This window comes from Euphorbia lathyris, chromosome 2 (assembly GCF_963576675.1).
Source record: "Euphorbia lathyris chromosome 2, ddEupLath1.1, whole genome shotgun sequence".
Lineage (NCBI taxonomy): Eukaryota > Viridiplantae > Streptophyta > Magnoliopsida > Malpighiales > Euphorbiaceae > Euphorbia > Euphorbia lathyris.
The window spans coordinates 3459428-3477240 of record NC_088911.1 but is presented as its reverse complement, the minus strand read 5'-3'; the positions used below and the strand labels follow the sequence as shown (position 1 = coordinate 3477240).

General features: G+C 30.9%; 1 long non-coding RNA gene and 3 other non-coding genes across 4 annotated transcripts; all 4 read left to right on the top strand.

The window, feature by feature from the left end:
* Positions 1–8300: 8300 nt before the first annotated feature.
* LOC136220813 (uncharacterized) lies at positions 8301–15069 on the top strand. Its single transcript, XR_010684719.1, has 5 exons — positions 8301–8499; positions 8592–8659; positions 8775–8912; positions 13378–13647; positions 14318–15069. It is a non-coding gene; the product is annotated as an uncharacterized lncRNA (long non-coding RNA).
* On the top strand, positions 10093–10164 carry LOC136221367 (small nucleolar RNA Z267). Its single transcript, XR_010685133.1, has one exon. It is a non-coding gene; the product is annotated as a small nucleolar RNA Z267 (small nucleolar RNA).
* LOC136221369 (small nucleolar RNA R44/J54/Z268 family) lies at positions 10300–10389 on the top strand. The gene has a single exon (XR_010685135.1). It is a non-coding gene; the product is annotated as a small nucleolar RNA R44/J54/Z268 family (small nucleolar RNA).
* Positions 10634–10710, top strand: LOC136221385 (small nucleolar RNA snoR122). Its single transcript, XR_010685150.1, has one exon. It is a non-coding gene; the product is annotated as a small nucleolar RNA snoR122 (small nucleolar RNA).
* Positions 15070–17813: the final 2744 nt, after the last annotated feature.

The window sequence follows — 17813 nt, the reverse complement described above, 5'->3', positions numbered from 1 at the left end:
GGAGTCCACCATTTTTCTCTTATTATGATAAAATTGAGGGCAAAACAAACCCAATAAAGTTCTTACAAAAGATTCATAACCCACCAACAACCATGAAACAATAAGAGATCAAGAAGTAAATAAATACCACAAAGAGAAGAAACATGTCTAAGAATCTGCCCCAATCCGAACAGACCTTCCCAACATCCGAATGACAATCACAACGGTGAAAACAAGGAACAATATGTCAAGAAGCTCCTGTCCAAACACCGTGACGATCCGACGGTTCAATCTTCGGAAATCGATAAAAAACATGAACTGGCCTAAGGAGAGAAGGGCCAAAACTAAAAATCTTCTTTTGTGTGTCTTTTCGTCTTCCTTGTTTCAATAATGTCAACTCATTCACTTAAATACATCTTAACCTAAACTTCTCAAAGAAGCCAAAATTAATAATAAATGAACCTTAAATATGAGCTGGACCCATAACACTTGTCACTAGTGACGGATGCAGGAATCCAAAGTAGGGGACTAATTTTAGTCTTACCTGTATAAATTATTTTTGTCATGCGTATATAAAAAAATAACTTTAAACTATATAAAATCTAAATACTATTGAAAAAATGTTTAAAATATTTTTACATATACGATATTATCGATAACTGTTTTTTTTTAATAACATACTGGGAACTACCGGTAGGACTAAATTTACTAAATATCAAGAACTAACACAAATATTAAAAACCTATCATAAATATTCAAAACAATTGCAAACTTAAATTCAAAATTTCAATAACTTCAACTTTAGAAATTGAAGTTTCAAGCTCAATTTTGGAAATTTTCTAGAAAAAAAAAACAATAAAATTAAAAAAATAAGATTGACATTTTGATTTAAGAAAAAAAATTAAAAATAGGCAATGATAGGGAAAAAAACGAGAGTTAATAAATTGATGGAGGAAAATAATAAAATTAGATGATGATGATAATAATAATAATAATAATAATAATAATAATAATAATAATAATAATAATAATAATAATAATAATGGAAAAATATTATTAGAGAGTAGCAAAATGCAATACTTGCAGTTCAACTTTAGAAATTTAAGTTTCAAGTTTAAATTTGGAAATTTTTTAAAAAAACAATAAAATTAGATAATAATGAAAAAACAATTATTAGATAGTTGCAAAATATTATACTTGTGGTTTGAACTTTAAATCTTTTAGTTAGGTTGAAACTCTTCACTCCTCCTTAAACAATTTCTATGTGTACATGTCACGTGTTAAAAATTGTGTCATATACTAAAAATCAACAAATCAAATAATTTTTCATCGGAAAAATGGGTTAAATGGCACCCATGGGCCAAATGTTACTAAATGATAAAGTTTAAGATACCACAGGGCTAAATAGGGGCTTAATTCTATATATAAATGAATGACTCGTTATAGTGGTGCAGTTAATAACAAATATTTAAAGGAGTAAATAGACTAAAATGTGTTAAAAAAAAGCCAGAACTAATAATCCTTTTGAAAATTCCATGGTATGTCATATCTATTACAAATTTTGAATAAAGTGAAACTATCGACGAAAATTATATATTTAACAATCAAATTTCTATCGATAATTTTCTTTTTATCTAGACCATAGTTATTCTCATAAGATAGTCATAATCAACGCTTAGTTACAGTTAAAATTGTTGATCACTCTATACTGATGTAATCAAATCAGAGATCTCTTTCCACAAACTTAGCTTGTGTTGCCAATTCTACAACCTGCAAATTATCATTCTATTTTTTGAAGGTCTCCCAAGATTTGGGAGTCAATGAACTCTTTGTGATCTTTGTTCTCTTATTTGTCTCTAATCTATTACCTTTATATCTAGCCAATGTAAAATTCGTACCACGCTCTCCTCACGTCCAAGATTGAACATCTCATATTTAAAAAAGATATCGTTCGTCGTACTCATACCCTACGCGTACCAGTACCCGTATGTGTACCTTTATCGATGCTTTATAGTTTATTATGTAGTGAATTCGTAGACCTTAGACATTAACCCATTTCACCCTATTCATTTAGTTCTTGTAAATACCATATTCTACATGGGCAATATAGTAATTTAATACCTATAGAAATATGCATATGTTTGCTTAGTTTTTTTTATCTCTTACTTTTCCAATTCGTCGCAGTTGGTCGATCAGGTACTTCTTTTGTTATTCACATGTCATACAATTATTTGCTTTTGTGTTCGTTCTTTACTTTATTATTTTGTTGTTAATTATTACTATTATATTACTTACATTTTAATATTAAACAACACTTGTGAACGTGCACTTTCTTTGTTTCTTTTTGTTGTTTTTGTCATGTTCCTTTTTCTCTCTAAGCAAAATCGAAAAACAATCTGAAGCTATAACATTCCAGTTTTTCATCTTAAGTGTAGAAATTTAGGATACTATGTTTTCTAAAATGGTCTCTTTAGGACATTTTGGTAGAAATTTCAATCTTAGAATTTTTATTTTTTTATTTATAATGCAAAAAATGATAAGATACAGATGTGCAAAACCAAATAATATGATAAATGATGACGATCCAACAACTTACTAGCGAATGAAATGGTCCTAAAAGAAGATGAAGCATTTCTTGGCATATTCCAAATGAAAGGTTATTATCTGGAAGACGGTAGCCGAAATTAAGGGGATGGACATTTTTGTACAAATCATGCCTATGATGGTGTAGTGGTGATTGGAAGGGGTGAACATTACAAAAAGGACGAGGAAGAGTGATTCATCTACCTAGAGAGCGAAGGACCCAAATTTGGATGAAATGTCTTTACAAAGCGATTTGCATGCCATTACTTACACATAACCTAGTGTTGCAGGTGTAATTTGAGGAATGATTGATAATGCAAAGATTTAGCATTCTCTAATTAAAATTGGACTAACAGGGCATTTGCTATGGGGATAGGAATAAGGATAAAAGATTGAGATTGGAATAAAAATAAGATAGAGGACTCATCATCCCCTGTTTAGTATTTAGGATAGGAATAGAGATAAAATAATGCATTTTATTATACTATCTTTATTCAATTTTAAATAGATTAAATTTAATTAATTTTATTCTATATTGATATTACAATAATATATGGGCAGACTTGAATTTTCAAAAGTTTTAACTTGAAAAATACTTGAACAATAAAATGAAATAATTAATATATTTAAGAGGATAGATTAAATTCAATTAATTTCTACTACAATAATATATTGGCAAACTTAAGTTTTCAAAACACAAAAATTTAAATAAATAATAAAATTTGGTAGGGATAAATTAGAATTTTCATCTAAATTAAGTTACCCTCGTATCAAATACCCATTGATATAAGTTTAGTGGGATCAGGGGTTTATCCCTTCATTGTCTCACCCTCATATCTTCTAAATAAACATTAGATATTTTATCTCATTTTTATCCTTATTCCATCACTTTGCTTAGTCTTAGCTTTTTGAGCTTAAAATTGAACGAAACATGTATGGTACTTATGTTAATTGGATAATGCTAAAGTCTTTGTATGATCAATCATTCCTCAAATTACACCTCCACTACACCTGCAACACTAGGTTCTGTACGGGTAGTGGCACGCAAACCCCTTTGTTAAGACATTTAATTCGAATTTGGGTCATTCGCTCTCTAGGTAGATGAATCACTCTTCCTAGTCCTTTTTATAACGTTTACCCCACCCAATCACCACTACACCATTATAGGCACGATTTGGACACAAATGTATCTCCTTTATAAACACGTCTACGATCTTCAAAATAATAACCTTTCATTTGAAATATGCTAAGAAAGGTTTGATCTTCTTTAAGGATCATTTTCATTCACTAGTAAGTTGTTGGGTCGTCGTTTATTATAATATTTGGTATTGCACATATATATCTTACCATTTTCTACATTATAAATCAAAAAAAAAATTCCAAAGTTGAAATTTCTACCTAAATGGTCCAAATAGACCATTTTAGAAAACATAATATCTCAAATTTCTACACTTAAGATGAAAAGCTTGAATATTATGCATATATAATAAAGACCATTAGTTGTAATCTACCAGTTTTGGATCATTTCTCGATTTTGCTTAGAGAGGAAGAGGAACATGACAAAAACAATAGAAAGAGAGCATGTTCACAAATGTTGTTTAATATTAAAATGGAAGTAAAATTATAGTAAGAATTAACAAGTCTCCACAATAACTTACATATTAAGTGAAGATCGAACATAGCGAAGAAAATCCATTGTAAGGTCTATGAATAACAAATACCTGACCGACGAGTAGCGACAGACTGGAAAAGTGAGAGGTAAAAGAACTAAGAAGAAAGATGAACATGACAAAAATAAGAGAAAAGAGAAAGGAAAATTTTCATGTGAGTTGTCTATTTGTTAGAATGAGCAAAAAAATCACTCTTATAGACATATTTGAATATTTTTTTCCTCAATTAATTCAGGAATTAATTCATTTAATGAAGAATTAATTTTTGTTGAATTAATTCATGTTAATGATAATTTAAATTAGTGTAACGGCTAACACATTTTAGAGAATTAATAATGTATATTAATTCTATTTAATTTCATTCATGAGATTTAACCATCCAGTTGTTATTGAGGGAGAGTGATGGAAAAAATAATGAAAAATACGTGGCTTAATTCGTTATTGATTGTTGATGTGGTAGCATGTTGAAAGGTTTAAAGAGTGAAAAATATGTGGTTTGACACACTGATAAACATCATAGCCTTCTCCCATTTTACACAAGTTCAATATATATTTCGCAAACTGGAAAATAGAAAATTATTCAAACCCATATATTTATAAATTTAATTTAAAGTTCACTAGTAATTGAGTAAAAACAACTCAACTATCAAAATAAATCAAATAAAAATAAATTAGTAATATATTTGTAACAAAAAGACTGCAAATAGTCGAGCATACTCTTTTACCGAAGAAAACCAAAAGAAAATATTTAAAACTTTCCAGCATAAAAATTATGTAGATTTATTACATTTCTATAGTTATTTTAATTTATTGGATTAATTTATTTGAAAAAAAACAAAGGAATCAAATTGGAGAAAATCTTCAATCTACACCAAATAGAGTATTTCTTTTTTCTATTTCATGGTTTAGGGTTTTTTTTGGAAGATTTAATTCATTTTGGAAGATTTTTTTTTAGGTAAGTTGGAAGAAAATTTAATTGATTTATTAATTCTTGCCACACACGTGACATGTATATATGACAATTATTTTAATTTTTTTTTCATATAGACTTAATATGTGGATAAACAAGAAAAATTAATTTCTTATATATCTATTAACTAAGTTTATATGATTTTTTTAAAAAATAATTGCCGCATGTACATGTCACATGTTAAAAATTACACTATATGCTAAAAATTATCAGATCATTTAATTTTCATCCAAAAATATGATTTAAATTACACCTGTGTCAATACCTTAGGGGCCAAATGTTACCAAATGATACAACATGAGGCAAATGATAAAATCCTGGATACCACAGAGGAGTTAAATCCTATATGTGAATGAATGACCCATTGTAATGACATAGTCAGAAATAAATATTTAAAAGAGTAAATGGACTAAAATATATTAAAAATTATAGATTATTTAGAACTAAGTATCATAAGTCAGAACTAAAAATTATGTTGGAACAGGGGCGGAACCAAAGGGGGGCTCGAGCCCCGGAAGGCAGCCGGAGAATTTAGAGAAAAAAAATTTAGTTTTGGTATCTGACAATATTTTGGAAATAATTATGTTAATGCTATGTAGTGTTATTTCAATATTTAAAGGTATTTAAGATGGTTAAAGATACTTAATTTTATTTGAGAGTTCCTGTATTCAACTCCCTTCAACCTTATTTTCTTTTAAAAAGTTTTTATTTATTTTAATTTTATTTTTCAATAATTATAAAAACATGTTACATTATTAATTAATTTAACTGGACTCTTTATTTTTATTTTGATAACACCTTTGAATTCATTTCATTTTTATTATGTTTTTACCATTAAAAAAAATAAACATGTTTAATTTTCTATTAGTTCAATGTTAGTTTCTAAAAAAAAAGATAACATTTTTACAATTTTAATGCGTTGGAGGCTAAAAAAAATTTGCTCAGTCCTAACGGGCTGAACTTTGAAAATTTACAGTCAACCGCACAGTTGATTTCAATTTTTTATTTAAGTTTTGAATTTTTTTTATTAATATGTTTGAGTCCCCGGTCATTCGAGGTCCTGGTTCCGCCACTGTGTTGGAAACTCTATGGTATGTCAAATTCGTTACAAATTCTGAATAAAGTGAAATTACCGACGATAAGTATCCTCATTGAGATCGACAACCTTCATATTTCACAACTCATTGTTGTTCATCAATACCATGTTTGTTCTTTTAGTCTTATTTACGTAGCATATATTTTTGCCATTATTTTCATTTATTTTGTAATTTCCGTTCTTCTATGAGATTGACGTTGTCATTTCGTGTTTTTCTTCCCGAATTATAATCAAAATATAGAATAATCAATAAAAAATTTAAAAATAGAAAATCCTTTGTGTTTGATTTTTTTGCTTTCATTGTTAGTCATTTTTAGCTAGTTAAGTTTTTTTTTTTTTTTTTTTTAATAAATGGAGCTAGAAACCAAAAATATATTTTCCCAGCTCTTGAGTCATTCGTCAATTGTTTCGTTTTTAGGTATAATTATTTTCTTAGAAATACCAAAATAACTACTAAGGAATCTATTAAATTCGGGCAAAATAAATTCTATCTATGTCGGGATCCAATATCAATTCGAGTTAAAGTCTAACATCCAACAAGTCGAAATTCTAAATCAATCGGACTCAAAGGCCCTATACGTCAGAATGGGCCAAACCTATGCAGGTTCTGAATTAAAGGTCCATTCGTCAAATTTGACCAAATTCACACAGATATAAAACACACATGTACATTTATAACCATACATACCGTTTTAACATAACCTCATAGAAAGTCAAATTTGACGCTAGTGAAACACTTTGAAAGTTCAGAGTGCCAATCAAGCTTTTTGGACAAATTCAGGAGACAAATGATGTAATTAAGCCTTAATAAAATTTAGTGAGTTTTGTAACCATGCCTATATATATTATATATAACCATATACAACAAATTAAAAACTAAATAAATATCAAATACGTTAACTTGAGTGGTTAAGGGTTTGTTTGTTTTGAGGTTAGAGGAGGTTAATTAAAGGAAAGTTATTTTCATAACCTTACTTGAAAAGGAGTTTAAATTGGGGTAAAGGTTAAACGAGGGTTAAATGAATATTAGAAACATTGAAATAACCCTAATTTCAGTCCCACAAATTGGTGGAATATGGAAGTTTACTAAATAACTTCCCCTCCCTTATCTCTAATGAATCTTGTCAAACTTTTGTCGAATCAAATCTTAAATGTCTCACGTTGCTTAAAGCTAGATCTCGATTTCGATTCCTATTATATGCAAAAAGCTTTAATTGGGAGAGAATCCAGAAGATTTAAATGCAAGATTTTTTTAAACACAATTGAAAACAAAGCAAAATAGTCTTAATGCAAATAAATAATAATAATAAACAATATAAATATATTAAATTTAAATGCAATAAAAATTGTGTAAATTTCAAATAAAACTCCTGTGGTTTCACTAATTTTTAGATAAAGGACTGTGGTTTACTTTTTGTCAAAACGAGGATTGAGGTTTCGTACTTGGATTAATATGCTATTAAAACCATCTTTAACGACCTGAAAATGAAAATTTTCAAGAATTAAAGTTGCTCAATGTCATATTTTTTTATGGAACTACATTTTCGAAAATCATCTTTTTTGGAATATTCTCTCTCTAATCATTAACTTTCTCTATCTTTACCAAACATTATCTAAATAATCTCAAAATAAAAAAGTTGAAGAATTAAAGTTGCTTAGAATATTAGTAATTCTTAAAATATGTCATTTTTGAAGTCGTCAAAGGGTGATTTTAATAGTATCAAACGAAAAAGTCCTTATTTTGATAAAGTTAAAAACCTCAATCATCGTTTTGACAAAAAGTAAACCACAGTTCTTTATCTGAAAATTAGCGAAATCACAGTGATTTTATTTGAAATTTACTCATAAAAATTCAGTGAAATGGGCTGCATGGATCCAAGGTCCATTTGATCTCAGCCGTAGATCTTCTTTTGATTGAATGGCTCAGATTAAAAGACGATTAGTGTGGGCTATATAAACATCTTTTGCAATTAGATGAACCCTAATTTATTTGTTGCCTCCCTCTCTCCATCTTTCTTACTCTCCAGAATTCACTTCTTTCTGAAACCTTAGACAAAAACGTCTCCGATGGTAACAGAGCTTCTTCCAATGTCGACAACACTGCTCATATGGCTTCGATGATGGCGATAAGGTGGAAAACGGTCCTTGCCGACAACGGCTGTCTTTGTAGCTGCAGCGGCCCTTTAATGGCGACAATGGAGGTAAATATCATTCTATCCCTCTTTCATTTCTTCTCGTTTCCTTTTTATCTCAGATCGTCCTCGTTCTCACTCAATTTTTTTCTTTCTTTCAGATCTGACGAGTTCGGCGTCCGATGGAACACGAAAATTGACATTACAACTGCTGAGGCGAGGAAGGAAGGTAAGCAGTTGTAACTCAGTCTTACTTATTTTTTTTTTATTGAAATCGATGGATTAATCTGAATAGATGTTTGCAATGTTTCAGAACATGATTTTGACTTGTTAATTTTTTGCAGTAGAAATAATTAGTGCTTCAGCCGACCTTCCCGGCACTCAGACCAAGTCAGAAGAAAACAAAGATATTCTAGCAATGATTGGATAACATTGCCCGCGAAAACTCTCTTCTCAGACTGAGGACGAAATGAAACTGCAAAGTAAGTTGATGTGTAGAATAACTAATCTCTTATTATTGTTAACCTGTCCCTGTAGCTTGTTGAATATGCCTAAGATTGTGAGTAAGTTGATATGTAGATTAGCTAATCTCCTCTTATAGTTAACTTTTCCCTGTTGCTTGTTGAATCTGCATTATTTAAAAGATTTTTTGTTGGTTCATTGTTTTCTCAAGTTTCATTGTCTAAAACCTTATTCAAATGCAATCTGTTTTCTGACCAGTTCAGAGTCCGAACTAAAGAGTATGATGCATACGATGAATGAGAAACTTTTGATTCAGCAGATTAAGTTTTTGAGAAATTAAGTTTTTGTCCACCTTTTCTATTTTTTCAATTAAAAGAAAACAAATGATAAATTACGCATTTTAAGAATTCTTATATTCTTCATATTATGAATATTATTTCTATCTATCATGGCAAATGATTAATAAAATAAATAGTTATAAATAAGAAAAAAAAATGAGATATATCTGATACAAACCACTGCAGATAGTGAACAGTGGGTCAACTAATATGGACCCTCCCTATTTTTGATTTCCATGCCAATTTTCATTTTTTTTTCTGCTAATATCTGAGTTTCAATAAAAGTGAATTCATAACAGAAAAGATGTTATTATTGTAATCTAGCATGTTTAAATTATAGTGAATTCAAAGACCTACATAATTTATTATTGATGGATCTATTTAGCCCTTGAAGTTGGCTAGTAAGTTCAACTTAGTCCAAAATAAAGTTTGGGCATCAATTTGGCCCTTTCAACTTGGCATCTAGGGTCAATCTAGCTATTGAAGTTAGTAAAATAATGCTATATAGGGATAGAGAACAAATAATGCATGTTATTGTATTATCCCATGTTTGTATAGAAGATAGAAGAAGATAGAAGGACGAGACAATGAAGGGATATCCCTTATTCCACTAAACTCTGGGCCATGTAACGACTCCATAAGTTCTGATTTTTATTAAGAGCCGTCCCATATATAAGTTATGGTGTGGCATCATTGTAATATTAAAACATCGCAAAAACCCCTTTGTCATGGCATGGCATCTACATCTTTCCTTGAGTTCTAATATCGTTTTTGCGGTAAAAGTTTTATTCTTTACGTTTCTTTGGTATCTGATTTCTTATTCAATTTATTAGGTTTCGTTTTCTCGATCCTTCCCAAATCCCTGTGCCTGTGATGGTGTTAAATATACTTTGAGATTTCGCATCTATGAAACATATTTTTATCTGAGGCATTTGGGCTCTGTTTCTCATTTATCTCATTCCATTTGTTGTGATTTTGTTAGAAGTTTGACTGCCTTATGGTGTGTTGTGCTTCAAAATCAATCCTAAGCTCTCTTTTTTCCCCTGATAAAATTAATTTACTAGTATGTAATGCAAATGATGATAAAACTAGACAGGGACATCAGATACTCCTTTGGAGAATGATGACTAAGTCTAAATGGGAATCTCTATGATGCATTCATCTTTCCCCAGATTAATTTGGATTTGTTTACTTAGAATCAATGTGTGACAAAACTCTGTACTTATCTCTCTTTGAGTATGATGATGGTCTTTGGGAATCTCTCTGATGGAAGTTTTTCCCATTCAAATGGATTGGGTGTTTTTCTAAGATGAGTATTTTCATCTAAGTTGTTGAAGCTTTTATGGGGTGATGCCTTTATTTTTTACCAAAAATTGATAGTTTATCCCAAAAATATCATGCATTGCCTGTGATGTATCATTGCACGTATTATCAGATTAATTATGATGATATCAATGTAATTGTCACTACCTCTGAGGCAATGTTTTTATTTGTTTTTCACAATTCATTTACAGTCTGTTCATTTTCCTGGTTTTAAATATGCATTTTGGCCATACAAGAACAAATTTTGTGGTCTGATCTTTGAAATCATAGCTTGATGACTGATTGCTTGCTACACCTAATTCTGTGTTGTTTGTTATTGTTGAGATAAAGCCTGATGATTAACATACAAGAACGGAGATTTGAATTGCCCTTGTTGTAGCCTAATGACAGATTGGGCTCCAATGGTTGTCATGTAAAAAAATTCATGCACTGAATATGAAGGCTTTTTGCTTATCAGCCTGCTGTTTTTTTATATGTTTGTTCCACTGGTTTAGGCCATCTTTTACGGTTGCCTAACAATCTTGTAGCTTGGTTTCTCACTGCAGTTTTACTAAGACTCTTTCGATGCTTAATCCAAAATGGTAAATGAATGAAAGATGAAAATGAAAAGAAATGAAAAGTTATGCATTTTAAGAATTCTTATATTCTTCATATTATGAATATTATTTCTATCTATCATGGCAAATGATTAATAAAATAAATAGTTATCAATAAGAAAAAAAAATGACATATATCTGATACACACCACTGCAGATAGTGAAAAGTGGCTCGACTAATATGGACCTCCCTATTTTTGATTCCCATGCCAATTTTCATTTTTTTGCTAATATCTTGAGTTTGAATAGAAGTGAATTCATAATGGAAAAGATGTTATTATTGTGATCTAGCATGTTTAATTTATTATTGATGGATCTATTTAGCCCTTGAAGTTGGCTAGTAAGTTCAACTTAGTCCAAAATAAAGTTTTGGAATCAATTTGGCCCTTTTACTTGGCATCTAGGATCAATCTAGCTATTGAAGTTAGTAAGATCAATTTAGTCCAAAATTATGTTTGGACATCGATTTGACCATTCAACTTGACATCTAGGATTAATTTAGCCCTTGAGGTTGGCTAGTAAGATCAACTTAGTCCAAAATAAAGTTTGGGCATCAATTTGACCCTTTCAACTTGGCATCTAGGATCAATTTATCTCTTGAAGTTGGCTAGTAGGATCAATTTAGTCAAAAATCATGTTTTGGCATCAATTTGACCATTCAACTTGATATCTAGGATCAAATTAACCCAAAATGATGTGTGGTCATATGTGATTTGTAGATTACAATTAATGGTCTCTATTATATATGCATAGTATTCAAGTTTTTCATCTCAAGTGAAATTTGGGATATTATGTTTTCTAAAATGCTCTCTTTGGGCTATTTAGGTAGAAATTTGAATCTTGGGATTTTTATTTTTTTGATTTATAATACAGAAAATGGTAAGATACAAATGTGCAAAACAAGATACTATATTAAATGATGCGACCCAACAACTTACCATTGAATGAAAACGATCCTAAAAGACGATAAGTCTTTCTTGATGTATTCCAAATGAAAGGTGATCATCCGGAAGACGGTAGACAAGTTTATAAAGGAGATGGACATTCATGTCGAAATTGTGCCTATCATGGCGTAGTGGTGAACGGGTGGGGTAAACCTTACAAAAAGGACGAGGAAGAGTGATTCATCTATCTAGAGAGTGAATGAGCGATATTTGGATGAAATGCCTTTACAAATTGGTTCGCATCCCACAACTTGCACAAAATCTTGTGTGGCATGTGTTGGTATAATTTGAGGAATGGTTACAAAGACTTTAGCATGCTCCAATTAAAATTGAATTAACGAGGAGTTTGCTATTCCATAGCGATAGTGATAAGGATAGGGATAAGGATAAGGTAGAAGGAATCATTATCCTATGTTATGGTATATAGGGATAGAGATAAAATAGTGCATGTTACTGTATTATCCCATGTTTGTTTAGAAGATAGAAGGATGAGACAATGAAGGGATACCCCTTATTCCACTAAACCTAAACCAAGGTAGGGGTAGTATTAGTTAGGGAAAATATAGTAAAATGTTTTATTTTATCTCTAACCCTATACTTATATACCATGCCATGGGATAATAAGTCTTTCTATCTTATTTTTATCCTTATCCCTATCACCATGGAATAACAAATGTCGTGTTAGTTCAATTTTAATTGGAGAATGTTTTTTTTGTGATCAATTAGCCTCCACAGGTTCTGTTCGAGTAGTGGGATGCTAACCGTTTTGTAAAGACATTTCATCCGAATTTGGGTCATTGGCTCTCTAGGTAGATGAATTACTTATTATGCTCCTTTTTTTTTTTAACGTTTACCCAACCCAATCACAACCACGCCGTGATAGGCATGATTTGGACACGAATGTCCATCTCCTTTATAAACTTGTCTTCCGGATAATCACATTTCATTTGGAATCTCTCTTTTTTTTAATCCCTATCCCACCATCTATTTCCCCTCTATCAGACACCCCTTAAAGATTGTTATGTTTGGTGTTTTTTTTCCTGATGTTTTTCCTGAGTTTGGGCTGTTTAGTTGTAGCTTTTTGGTGATTGAGCTTAAAATTGAACGAGACATGTATCTAACTTATTTTAGAGTTTAAAATTGAATGAGACATGTAAGATACTTACATTAGGTTAAAATTTCTGGCCGTAATGTACTCTTATGCTTTTCCTCTAAAAAGTTGTAATTTTATATATATTTTTAGTACATGGATTGGTTTAAAATATAAAAAAATAATGTTGGCAGCTTCAAGAAGAACCAACCAGTAGAATGGTTAAGGAAGATAGACAAAAGGGCATCAGCTCGTCTGCCTAAAGATTAAAGTGAAGAAGAGTTTTGCCTTGCTCTAAGAAACGGTCTCATTCTATGCAATGGCTTCAATAAAGTCAATTTTGGTGCTGTCCTCAAATTGGTGGACAATCCAGTACATGCTGTGCAGTCTACATAAGCAGCATCATTCAGTATTTTGAGAGCATAAGAAAGCTCCTTTCTTTTGAAGCTTCTGATCTAGAGAAGGTTTGCTCTTTTTTTCACTATTCGTGTTTTTTTTAGTTTTCTGTATAAAGAAAATGATTTTTTACACAACACTTTTCAATTAATTGGTGATGAAGCTCCAAGTCTGAATCATGAATAATCTTTTCGAGACGCTATTGAAACATAAATTCGAAGTTAGGTAGATAAATATTGAGGCCTTCAAGCCGTTCTTGAAGTATAGATAATGTAAAGTTAATAAAATATCTACTTAGTCGAGGATATTCAAAAAGATCTTTAGTCTGAATAATACTAGAACTTCTAGTGTACAATCTTCTTAACTAAGGTACATAAATATTCATAATTTGTAGTCAGTCAATCTGTGTTTCAATAATTAATTCATGATGCGTATCTAAATGTACACAAAATCAATTAGAGTTGGAAAGAGAAACAATATGTTAATTTCATGTTTTTGGAGATCTGGATTTGTCTACCAATAATTGGAGTCTTATTGTCATTTGTACCATGTTTTGTGTTTAATTGTTATTGTTTAGTTGTCATTTGTACACAAAATCAATTAGAGTTAGAAAGAGAAACAAGATGTTAATTTCATGTTATTGTTATTGTTCCTAATTGTGGTCTAAAATGCTCTCTTTGGGCTATTTATGTAGAAATTTCAATCTTGTAATTTTTATTTTTTTGATTTATAATGCAGAAAATGGTAAGATACAAAATGACGGCGACCCAACAACTTACCATCGAATGAAGACGATCCTAAAAGAAGATAAAGCCTTTCTTGACATATTCCAAATGAAAGGTAATTATCCGGAAGACGGTAGATGAGTTTATAAAGGAGATTGACATTCATGTCCAAATCGTATCTATCACGGCGTATTGGTGATTGGATCGGGTAAATGATACAAAAAGGACGAGACTGATTTATCTACCTAGAGAGCAAAGCATCCAAATTCGGATGAAATGTCTTTATAAAGCAGTTCGCTGGGTTTTGTGCGAGTGGTGCGATGCCAACTGCTTTATACAGACATTTCATCCGAATTTAGGTCCTTGGCTCTCTAGGTAGATGAATTACTTTTCCTCGTCCTTTTTGTGTCTTTTTCCCGACCCGATCACCACTACGTCGTGACAGGATTGATTTGGACACGAATATCCATCTTCTTTATAAACTCGTCTTCTCCCGTCTTCTGGATAACACCTTTCATTTGGAATCTCTCTTTCTTTCATCTGTGTCCCACCATCTATTTCCCCTCTAACCGACACCCCTTGAAGATAGTTACGTTTGGTGTTTTGTTCCCCTGAGTTTGGGCTGTTTTGTAGCTTTTTGGTGTTTCAACGAGACATGTAACTTATTTTTGTATTTCAGCTTAAAATTGAAGTAGACATGTAAGATACTTATTTTGGTACTGGTATTAATGTATTATTATAATACCATCTATTTTGGTACTGGTATTAATGCTTTTCCTCTAAAAAAAATGTATTATTATATATACCTTTAGTACAAGAAAGGGATAATACCTATTTGGGTTCTCAAACTAAAGTTTGAAAATCAATTAGGATTTTAAATTATCAAAGAAAAAATAATTAATTGAGTCTTCTAATTAAAAATTATTCGGTTGAACAATTGTAAATACCTTTCTCCAAATCCATTTTAAGTTGTAGACATTTTTGTTTAGTTTCGATGATGTTACATAATTTTTGGGCCTAAACCATATGCAGTCCCCTGAACTTGTCACTTTTAGTCATTTTGCCCCCTGAACTTACGGGACGATTTATTTGCCCCTTTAACTATTTAAAAGTGGTATTATCAACCCCCTATTTTTATTATAACGGAAACAAAATGAAATTCTAACATTAGTACAAGTGTTCATGGAAGTATTGGAACCCGCCTGCATATATATAACCTCATTTGCACCTTGTTTTAGTAGTGCATAATCATATATGCAATTTTTACAAGAAAACTTGTATACGGTCTATACTAATCTCATTTGCAGGTTATTTTAGTAGGGCACAACCCTTTTTATTATGACATTGGTGCTTGCAATGAGAAATGTCATAATTATTTCCGTTATAATGAAAACAGGGGGTTATTAATACCACTTTTAAATAGTTGAAGGGGCAAATGGGTCGTCCCGTAAGTTCAGGGGACAAAGTGACTAAAAGTGACAAGTTCAGGGGGCTGCGTATGGTTTAGGCCTAATTTTTGTTTATTTGACTTGTAAGTGAAAGGTAGATATTTATAGATTCAGTGAGGAGTCAAGTGAGTTAACAAGAACCTCAAGTTCGAATCATGAATAATCTTTTTGAGACACTAAGGTTCATAAATATTCATAATTTATAGACAGGCTTTCAAGGTTTTAATAGTTAATTCATAATACGTATCTATATGTACATAAAATCAATTAGAGATAGAAAACACAAAATCAATAACGAAATGTAATTTCATGTTTTTGGAGATCTGGATTTATCTGCCAATATTTGGGGTCTTATTGTCATTTGTACCATATTTTGTGTTTAATTGTTATTATTCCATATGTTTTTACGTTTTGTCAAACAGATATTTGTGGATTTTTTTTTTTCAAATGAGGACTTAGGTTTACGTTTTGCTAATAACGATGATCTTTTAGTTTGACATTATAAAAATGACTGTTAGCAATCTTAAAATGAAAAATTCCAAGAATTAAAGTTATTTAGTAATACATTTATTATGAAATCAAATTTTTTATTTTCCAAAATCATCATTTTTAGAACTCTATTTCTAAATATTCATTTTCCCCCTCCTCACCAAACAATACCTAAATGATCTCAAAATTAAAAAGTTAAAGAATTAAAGTTGCTTATAATATCATCGTCTTTGAATTTTTAATTTTTGAGATCCTTAACAGTCATTTTAATTTTAAGACCATTGTTTTCTTCAAAGCGAAAAACCCGAGTCATCCTTCCTGATTAGGGATGACACGCGCAAGTAGTGTCAATCTCAAACTCTTATCCGTTTATTTTTTAATTACCCGTACATGTCCCATTACCCTAACGGGTATGTTTTTTGCATTCCATATCCGTCCCATTTAATTCGCGGGTACATGCGGGTACCTTACCCGTTAATAATCAATAAATAAAACAAAAAATATTACAGATTTAACAAAATAAAAATTAAATCATCCATCTAAAAATTGAACAAATTGAACCTTAATCAATAAGAATAAAGTAGCTCGGTGGTATTACTCAATGGTTGAAGAACAAAAAAAATAAGATTCAAATCTCACATCTAAAAACACAATAATATTTTTAAGGGTTAATACACATATTTGCCTTTGTATTATCATAGAAAAACAGATATGTCCTTATATCAAATAAACTCACAAAACTATCCATGAATTTTTAGCAAACCTGCAATTATACCTTAATCTAACGGACTAAGCTTATTTGAACCAACACTATTAATCTATTCATCAGATTACTGACATACCGCCAATTAACACACTACACATCATTGTCTTCTTCTTCTTCTTTCTCTCAAAATTCAAAAGTGATTGTTGGAAATATCTAAAAGCTGAAGATTTTGGCAATTCCAAATACTTAAATTATTTATGCTCCCTTCTAAATTGTTCTCATCCAAATAAAGTACATATAGCTGAGTGATATTACCCAAGGATAATGGGATTTCTCGGATAACATGTTTCTAAATAAAGTCAACATCTGCAGCTTTACGAGCCTCCCAAAAGAAGAAGGAATGCTACCGGAAAAATAGTTACCCTCCATGGCTAATGTATACAAATTAACAAGATTCCCAACCTCCTCTGGAATGCTTCCAGATATTTGATTGCTATCGATTTAATTCATGGAGCTCGGTGGACAAATTTCCTATGGTGCGAGGGAGTACATCTCCAAAATTATTTTGATCAAGAGATAATACTTCTAGACTGGTGCAATTTGACAAATATGCTATGAAATTCAAATCTCGACTCGTGTTATTGCCCAGAAAATTGATTTCCAAATTCAGAATCTGAAGACTCCTCAAAGACCCTAGATTATTCGGTTTGAAAACGAGTGAGAAACCATGGGAGATAATTAGGAGAGTCCAGGAGAGAGTGAACGAGAGATGAAAGTAAGAGAGAAATGTAGGACATGAAGTGAGGGAATAAGGGAGAATCAATGAGATGGTTGCCATGGATGAAGCTTTCTAAGCTTTTGAATTT